At 35.1% G+C, this 10,416-nt stretch overlaps 1 protein-coding gene across 4 annotated transcripts in view; it reads right to left on the bottom strand.

Annotated features, from left to right (window-relative positions):
* The window catches only part of KCNMA1 (potassium calcium-activated channel subfamily M alpha 1), a 502,288-nt gene that overhangs the window by 131,176 nt on the left and 360,696 nt on the right, over window positions 1-10,416 (bottom strand). The gene's annotated exons all lie outside the window — the stretch shown is intronic.

The following is a 10,416-nucleotide window of genomic DNA, read 5'->3' as shown; positions in this document are numbered from 1 at the left end:
GAGCAAATACAAAATTAGCTGATATGACTGGAAACAAGGCATATGCTGAAGCTGATTCACTGTTGAAATCCCACTTGTCTATACCTTAATTTGTGCCCTCATCCAAAGTTTGTTTGAGATTTGACTGTCACTCCCAATGAGATCTTCCTAGGCAAACTAGGGAAACTACCACAAACACGCAGCCTGAAATATCTAAGGCTTTACATCAAACAGTTGCTTCCCTATTTATTACAACACATTAAAATAGAGCAAAAATTTAAACTACAATGAGATGTTCCTGTGTGTAATTATCTCTTTGGCTTTATTCACTGATTGTGCTATATAAATTGTGTGAATAGAGAAATTCATATTTGCAAGAATTATACACAGCACCAAAAATGTACATATGATAATACAGTATATATACAATTATTGAGAAACATGCAAATTACAACAGACTAGGAAAATAATGTGATATATTTCTTTTTTTACATTTTACATTACTATATTTTCATTAAATAGGGTCTATCTGACTAGATAGTAAACAGAAAACAAGTAAAAAGAGAGAGACTGAGAGATCAATGATTTTAATTTTCTTAAGTAAGGCACATGATTTTTTACAGATCATGGAAATATTTATCTTGTAATTTAGTTCACATCTAAAAGCTGTATTTTATTCTTTGCAAAAAATTAAACTCTTAGTTCCACTGTTCAGGTAGCCTCATTATGGTCTTCATCTTACAGAGCAGGAAGTGAGACAGTGTTGAGTAAAGATGTGAAAGCCAGAATGAGAAAGAATTTTTTTTAAAACTATTGGTAGGGATTTACAAAGCTACCTGGGAGGTTGAAGTATCAAATGCAAACTATTTGAGAAGGACTTGGATAACTATATATCTCTTAAACATTTCACAATTTGTCTTTTTCTGATATCCCCAGTTTTTCCTGAACCTCAGTCTACATTGTGTAAAGAGATGACGATACTAACCCTGCAGGAAACGGAGCTGTAGCCAGGCCCAATGAAGTGGCAAAAAGAATGCTTCAGGAACTTGACCCTCCTAAATTGCTGTATGTAACTGCTTTAATCTACACTGCTGATCTTGCTTGTGTAAAGTCCCAGAGCCAGTGTAATGACAACCACCTAAGTATGAGCCAGATTTTTTTTTTCCATTACATAGAGAACTCTCAACATTTCAGAAATTCTTATCAAAGAATTCAGTCCAATACGATGAACAACTTATTACGGCTTTAAAATTTTATGCAGCCACGTTACTGCCCACTATGTCAAATGCCTTGGATAACATCCAGTCAATGATTCTAATGGTTTGAAATGCCTTATGGCAGCAAAACATAGGCCTGTATATTCTTCAAAGTAAAAACATTATGGTATATTAGGAGGAGTGTGGGGTTTGTTTCCAAGCAGTAATATAAGTGTACATCTCTGTCAGTATTCAAGAAAAGAAATTAATACATAGGATGTAAGTGACTTGGGCAAAGGTGTCCAAATTAATTTTTCAGCTATTCAGCAATAAATCAAATTGAGAAAAGCATCTTTAAGCAACAATTTATCTTTGTCTGTTGTGTCAAACTGCAGATGTTTTAAAACAGCATTAAAGCAAGAAGTTCTTGCATAACATACAGGGCTGAAAGGAAATCTCGTCATATAAATTCAAAAAAGGATAAAAATTTAAGATGGCCAAAATTAAAGCACAAACTCTAGTCACCAGATAGTTCAGGTCTGTGACCAACAACATACTCTATGCATTTATAATGTATCCAGCAACAGGCTTTGTGCTTCTTAAAGTTTAAAAATTAAGTCATGCCTACACAGATATCATTCAAGACTTTTCTGGATATTAATTCAAATTTTCCTTTAACTGGTTTGTTTATGTTGTTGTTTTATTATTTTTACTTAATATTCTACTCTAAATTATCCTGCTAAACAAGGTATAATCAGATTAAGTGTTTAACATAATTTTTAAGATAAGTGATATTTTTTAATTTTAAATTAAATCTTTAGGAACTTTAAAAATCTTACATGCTTTAGGAAATAAAGTTACATGACCACAAGCTGTAAAAGTAAACTACGTTTTAGAAACAAAAGCTAAAATGGTTACAGAGTCCTATTCATTCCCCAAGAGTTTAGAACAGATTTTCTTGTTCCTTCTTATACGTTTTTACTAAACACTTAATATTTTCTAAAAGTTTTAAGTTATAGTTCTGTATTCCAAATCCTTATTCCTGTTCCAAATCACTAAGCTCAGAAAACCCCATAAAATAAGAATTCTATAGAAATGCAGTGATGTTCCTCTTCCTACTCCTTTTTTTTTTTTTTTTTTTCTCTTTTGGAGAGCTGTCTTCATCTCCACTTCCCCTGCCTGCAATTCCATGTCTCTGCCCTTGGCTCTGCCTCTTTGTTTGTCTTCTCTACCATATCATCACCTAACATCACCCACAATACCAACAGAACTGTTTCTCTAGGCTAATGTCCTGTATATCTTGCTTTCCATTTCCCTCTTAACTCCTTTATCCAAAGGGAAACGTCAGCCTGCCTAACTGGCATGTACTAGAGGGTGTATAGCCACCAACTGTCACTGCTTTCACTGATAGAGGTCTTTATCTTACTTCCCCATCAGCGGTGTTACCACCTCCTCTTTCAAACTCCTCTTTTAGGCTCATAACGTGGTTTTCTTCTTTGCCTGCTTCAACCCGGTCACTTATTCTATGCTTAAAAATCATACAGACATCTTGTCTTCCCACTAATCAGGATAATCTGTGAAAAAATGTCTAAATCACATTAGAAAAAAATTCACCTTTAAAAGCTTTAAGAGACAGCAAGACCAATTCCACGTCAAACTAGCATTTTATGGATAGACAGTACCAAAAAAGTGAGGGATACAGTACCGTCATACATACTACACTCAGTGAGCAAACCCAAGATTATATTATTCATTGCCAGGAAAAAAAAGCAACGGCCCCATTAAAAGGCTTCAGAAAGGGAATTACAGCTGAGCCTCCGCAGTTGCCGAAGCACGTGTCAGGAGTGCAGTATCCTAGCAGCACATATAAGGACTACAGCTCTGCTAATTGTCTAACTTAAAGAAGAATTTTCATACCTTGTCCACACATGGCTTGCATTGAAATGCTATAACCATAATAATGTTGGGCTTTTCAACTTTCTTTTACAACTTAAAAGCACCTCTTCCCTGTAATAGCCTGATTCACAGCTCATTTAAACCACTCAGACCTTCTCTACTGATTCTGACATGCTTAGGATCATTGTCTGAACAGCACAAAGCAGAAGGAAACAGTGTGTTTTGACATAATGATTTCAGTTAGAAAAAATAAATTTCAGATCATTATTATAATATCGTTTTATCAAATAAAAGCTATTGATAGTTTACATTATTAAATATTACCAATGATTTTATATTATATTATTATATATTACTTTATAGTATACTAGAACTTTCATTGGAATTGGTGTGACACAAATCTCTCTTGGACAAACAATTTGCCAATACTAAAAAAATCTGAATTCCACAGCTTTTTTGACAGGACTTCTATAGTATTTTATATAAGTTTGCATTTTTATCCTACAGGTTGAATACCGATTTGGGATTCACCAATCTTTTCCCCATGTTAAAATAGTCAAAAGGCACTCTTTCAAAAGAATGTTCTAAAGAACAGAAGGATCGGAAACTTTTTAAGAAACCAGTGAAATATAAATTACAACAAATATATTTCTTTTAAACTTTCTTCTCCTGTTGATTGGCTGCCAGGTAACCAGTTACTTTAGTTCTGGGGAAGTAAACAACTGCAAGAATTAAATTGCAGTATGGAGATGTTCCAAATCATACACTCCCTGACAAGCGGCCTGCAAACAATCAAGAGAAATTTCTTCCATAGGAATTGTTTCACCATTCAGAGCCCATGTGGGATGCTAAAAGGGATTTGCACTGTGTTATTCTCCACCACACACAGAGAAGTCATATCACATTTTTTATAACCCCTTTTATATATGTGAAGCTTGCAAATGTTGCTGATCAGCAGCTCTTTATATACAGAAAACAGATAAAGTGCAGGCTTGGTTAAAATAAGAGTAATGATAGCAAGGGCATATTTGTAACTTATGGTCTATTTTGTGGCTTTTTCTTAGATTGACACCACCTGGGGTTGGAGAAAACATACAAATACATTATGTGTTTCTCCTTTCTACTTTCTTCCCTTGCTTTCTTTTCTTCAAGCAGATGGTTTTGCTTTGGAGGAAGGAACTGCAGATCAAACTTATAGTAAAGTGCTCACCCTTAGTCAAGGACCAAGAAAGGACTGGAAAAAAACAAACTCATTCACAAAGCAGTGATCAAGCATCGTAGATACTGGTTAGTGTTAAATTAACCTTCATGAAGTGATTGGAATGTTTAAGATATGTTCTTTTAGGATATCACGAAATGTTGATTAATGAATTTATTATATCTGGGATGCTATAAAATGTCATTATAAAATTATGATAATAATTGACTAAAGATGATCTTTGCATCTTATGTCTGCCTGAACCATGATGTTTTCCCTGTGATTTCAAAGACAGATGGCCACGTGCCTGGTACGTTTTGAAAGGCAGGACCTGCTGGTCTGCTAGAAATGAAACAATTATTAAGAACCTCCAGTGTTCGATATTGCTTTCCTAATTCTTTGAGTCTTGTAGTTACCCTGAGCTTTAGTAGAGTAGCATTCCACAGATAAACAGTTTCTCCCATAATCCATGTCAGTAAGGTACCAATTTCAAAATCCTTAAAGTGAGAAAAAATACTCTTAGTTAGCGAAATTTATACCTTGTTTTTGCCTACCTGAAAATATTGCTGTGCTTACAAAGATGAAAACTACCTTGATTTTAACTCAACCCCCCCCCCCCCCAAAAAAAAAAAAAAACCTACAGTAATTTAAGCTTTACAGTTATAAAGGTAATTTTGTTACTGAAAATAATTACTGGTTCCTGACAGCAGAATCTGGATACTTGTATTTTCTACCTTTGCACAGTATGGACTAATACAGTTGAGACAAAGAGAACAGATTTCATTTTAGTGAAAAGTTTTCTGTGGTAAAGCTTTGCTTGCTGGCTGAACAAACACATTCCAGCACATAGCATAAATTCATCTTTACTAAGTATTGTGGGTTCCAGGAAGCCAAATGTGCTAGCTTAGTTCTGATATCAGAGTTAACACCAGGCTTTAACTCCTGTTCATCATTAACTCTGTGGAAAACTGCCAGTTTGAGAAATTTGGAATTTACATCATAGAATCACAGAATGGTTTGGGTTTGAAGGCACATTTAAAGATCATCTAGTTCCAACCCTCCTGCCATGGGCAAGGACATCCTTCACTAGATCAGGTTGCTGAAAGCTCCATCCAAGCTGACCTTAAACACTTCCAGGGATGGGGCTTGCCATCCCCAGATAGAAACTTAATTATTTACTGGAAAGCGCTGTCTTGTTAACAAAAATTGTGAATAATTAACAGTCAAATACTGCTTTGGAAAGAGGGGATGTGTCTTTACTGGTAGAGTAATTAAAGCAGAAGTTAATGACACCCAATATTTAGAGTAGAATAAAATGTAGCAGAAAAGCTGCAGCGAGGAACAACACAAGAACCCCAGAAGGCATGAAGTACACAAACACAACAGCAGTGAACCACTTCAGTGTGGGAAGAATAACCAAGAAAAAGCCTTTATTTATTGGGTCCTGATATCATTTATTCTTTTTCATTTTATCTCTTGTCTTTTCTTGCATGTTATTTCTGTTTTCATTTAGCCTCATACATAGGCCTCTAGAGATCTTGCATAACTGTTGAATGAAGACACAATAATTGATCAAGGACAATTCTATTCCCTTTTTTTAATTTGGACGTTTCTTTACTCATCAAATATCATATACCTTAAGCATATTACCAAGCAACGACAAAAAGCACTTCTACATGCCTTTCCTTACAGACAATGAGCACCTGTGTGTGTGAAAGAACCTCCCCTCAACGATCCTAAGGAGAAGGCTTTGCAGGTCATTTTGGTTTTATCCCTGAAGTTAAATAACTAAAAAACTTCAAGCTGATATGCAGCAACATGAGCAAATGTAACATTCTAGAAAGATAACAAGACAGTACAATTAGTGGTTGATGCAACAACAAGTCATTCACTGTCTTCTATTGATGACCACACCATAAATTATTAAGAACCCCCCCCCCCCCCCCCCAAAAAAAAAAACCCAAACACCTACAGTAGTTTCAGCTTTACAGTTATAAAGGTAATTTTGTTACTGAAAATAATTACTGGTTCCTGACAGCAGAATCTGGATACTTGTATTTTCTACCTTTGCACAGTATGGACTAATACAGTTGAGACAAAGAGAACAGATTTCATTTTAGTGAAAAGTTTTCTGTGGTAAAGCTTTGCTTGCTGGCTGAACAAACACATTCCAGCACATAGCATAAATTCATCTTTACTAAGTATTGTGGGTTCCAGGAAGCCAAATGTGCTAGCTTAGTTCTGATATCAGAGTTAACACCAGGCTTTAACTCCTGTTCATCATTAACTCTGTGGAAAACTGCCAGTTTGAGAAATTTGGAATTTACATCATAGAATCACAGAATGGTTTGGGTTTGAAGGCACATTTAAAGATCATCTAGTTCCAACCCTCCTGCCATGGGCAAGGACATCCTTCACTAGATCAGGTTGCTGAAAGCTCCATCCAAGCTGACCTTAAACACTTCCAGGGATGGGGCTTGCCATCCCCAGATAGAAACTTAATTATTTACTGGAAAGCGCTGTCTTGTTAACAAAAATTGTGAATAATTAACAGTCAAATACTGCTTTGGAAAGAGGGGATGTGTCTTTACTGGTAGAGTAATTAAAGCAGAAGTTAATGACACCCAATATTTAGAGTAGAATAAAATGTAGCAGAAAAGCTGCAGCGAGGAACAACACAAGAACCCCAGAAGGCATGAAGTACACAAACACAACAGCAGTGAACCACTTCAGTGTGGGAAGAATAACCAAGAAAAAGCCTTTATTTATTGGGTCCTGATATCATTTATTCTTTTTCATTTTATCTCTTGTCTTTTCTTGCATGTTATTTCTGTTTTCATTTAGCCTCATACATAGGCCTCTAGAGATCTTGCATAACTGTTGAATGAAGACACAATAATTGATCAAGGACAATTCTATTCCCTTTTTTTAATTTGGACGTTTCTTTACTCATCAAATATCATATACCTTAAGCATATTACCAAGCAACGACAAAAAGCACTTCTACATGCCTTTCCTTACAGACAATGAGCACCTGTGTGTGTGAAAGAACCTCCCCTCAACGATCCTAAGGAGAAGGCTTTGCAGGTCATTTTGGTTTTATCCCTGAAGTTAAATAACTAAAAAACTTCAAGCTGATATGCAGCAACATGAGCAAATGTAACATTCTAGAAAGATAACAAGACAGTACAATTAGTGGTTGATGCAACAACAAGTCATTCACTGTCTTCTATTGATGACCACACCATAAATTATTAAGAATAAGTACAAAGCATTTACTTTTGAATTTGATGTTAAATCATAGCAAAATTTTATCACAGGATTCTGTGTTGGCGCAAACAGTAATTTTTTTGTAGAGACCTTACAAACTCAAGAGGAAATTTTAACAAATAGCAACAAAAATTTAAGTTATTCCAAATCACAGCTAGGAAGAAAGGTAAAGAGATTTTAGGTAACTGTTGGACCTCCCACAGAATGTGCCAATACCACCATGGTGACTTAAATCTGTATTTCCCAACTTCCTCTCTTAGTACTGTAAGCATGTGATTATCTTCCCCTGACTATGTTACACCACAATTCTGTCTCCTGAACAGCAATAAAACAAATTAGCCACTGATTCAATATTATTCAATATGAAGAATAGCTGGAAAATGACATAGCATATCCCAAGAGAAGAAATCTAATTTTAATCTGTATTTTTTTTAAGTCACAATGGTCCTCTGTTCTCCTCTGTCTGTATATAGATACAATGTTGTTATCAGCAAATATATTTACATAATACAATCATTTCCTAGTGAAACATGGTGACAGAGAGCTGAAAAACTGACGTATATCTTGCAAGCACATCCATTAGTATTGCCAGGAAAAAAACTAAACCCTTAATATACTCAGTCCTACCCCCCTTGGCAGTATAATTATCTATGGCTCTGTAGCCCCAATTGATCTATCTTGTTCATAGCTTTTTCTTCTCAGTGTAATGACATAAATAGTTACATGAAAGAGATTGAGTATATCGGAACCTGATAATGCTATATAATCTCTTCTGTCAAGATCTAAGTCTCACTATCAAGGCAGAGAACCATGCTAGAGTTGTAGTGTGACCTAGGATCTTTTATTGCATTTTTCAAGGAAAAACAGGAAGACGATGGTAGGGTGTCCTTATAAATATTAAGTGACACAATGAAAATTCCTTTATAGCACAATGAAAGCAGCTGTAAAGTCTGCTCCCTAGCATTGAATAAGTTCAGCTCATCACCACCAAGAAAAGAGCACAAAACAGTACAAAGCCTTTGAGAATAATTTCAGATGTTTGGAAGAAGATAATCCATTTGATAGTTTAGTCACATTTATTTTGATAAACAACCCTCTATAACTGAATTAACAAAAAACTCCATGAAAAGTACAGTAAATTAATGACTTAATCCTATTCATTATCTCTCTAGAATAACACTTGAATATTTTAATTCTATTATTAAAGTTACCTTGCTTTATTCTACCGGCCTAACTTTTTTTGTTCAGCATACGTGTCCCAGTATGCAGTACTTTGTCTAAATTCAGAAATTCTGAAAGCTCTTCCCAAAATTATAAGGTTTATTAAAAAAAAAAAAATAAAGTGAAACATGAAAGTTGTCACTTATTTCATTCTAAAATACATATAAGATTTCTCTTCAGAGATGCCTAGAGGCCATGTGGAGAAATCTTTTAGAAAAAATGCCTAGATGTTATTCATCTTCACTGAGGCAATTTTCTTGAGCCCTTGCCAAGCTGTTTTCATCTTCTTCCATCTAACACGGGACTCCTGCCTCCCCCTAGGCCCAGAATGCTTCCAGAGCTTCCTGACATTTAATTTTACAGTTCTCTCTTCCACAGCATTGTGGGTTTTTTCCTAACAACATAGATGAGAATAAAAAATACACACAGAATATTCTTGATTGGTAGTTGAAAAGAAGTTGTACATTGAAAGCAATGTGTTTAAACATTTCCTCATGTTCACCTACGATGCCCTTTCAGTGAGCCCAAATTGCTTGTGTGAATGTCTGGTTTTATTATGTCTTTAGATATGGGTATCAAAATTTGACAGATTAGTAGTTGGCTTAAAGCAGTTCATACATTCCTAGCAAAGAGTGAAGCTTCTTAGATTTACAGTCTTATAATTGAATTTTCTTAAGTATTATAAATTATCAACTACATCTCTACTCAGTTCCGTTGTCTGCTTAAATCAAAGCTAACAAGTATCCTTAGCAGTATAAAAATTTTACGACCTCAACCAGTATTCCCACAGTTCTTTCTGTAAACAAGAACATTTTTTTAAAGTTGCCATGAAAAAAGTATGCTTTATAAAACATCAAATATGCTAATTAAGATTAGCTCTAATTTCAAATGAGAGAGATATGCACTTTTTCATTGTTCATACTTATACCAAGTCTTGTAGCAGGTCAAAGCAGAGAGAGTATTCTTGAAATATTACACCACCTAGTTCTTGAGCTGCTGGCCTTAATGGGTTCAAACTTGAAGGCAAACAGGTGCTACTTTTAATACTTTCAAATTTACAAAGCAAGGCAGTATTTCTACCCAATCATAATGCAAAAGATAGATTAGTGTTGTTCTATTCAAACAGTTGTCTGAAAAATGCACTCCATGGTAGACTTCAGTCCAAGACAAACATACCACTTATCACAAAGACTGATACTATTTGTAAATATCAAACAGTTTTCAACCACAACATTTTTTAATTGCTAGACTCTATGATTAAATGTATTACATTCAGGCAGACGTTTTAGAGAACAAATGTCTTTGGAAACAGGCTACATTAATATTTGGTCTAAATCCTGTGAGGAGGATCAAGTAATGAGTTTATTATGCAGCCATTTGAAGGACAGCGCAATAAGTTGAAAAGTTGCATTCCCACTCCACCACCCTTTCAAAGTTCTCTTTCATTGGAAGAAATTCACTGTGCATACTTTGTGTCTTATACTTTAAGTGTCTTACACTTTAAAATAGTCCAAGGCCACCTAGATAGTCAAAAATAAATAGCAAACCAGTTGATGTGTTCCATCAGACTGATACAAATCTGTGTGGCCTTATTACATCCTTCTCAGCCTGGACTAGAAAGGAGTGTAGTGGGAGAAGAGGGCATTGCATATGTGG

Source organism: Egretta garzetta, unplaced genomic scaffold, assembly GCF_000687185.1.
Source record: "Egretta garzetta isolate BGI_Z169 unplaced genomic scaffold, ASM68718v1 scaffold56, whole genome shotgun sequence".
NCBI lineage: Eukaryota > Metazoa > Chordata > Aves > Pelecaniformes > Ardeidae > Egretta > Egretta garzetta.
Note: the sequence above shows the minus strand (reverse complement) of the source record. Positions and strands in the feature narration are given on the sequence as shown.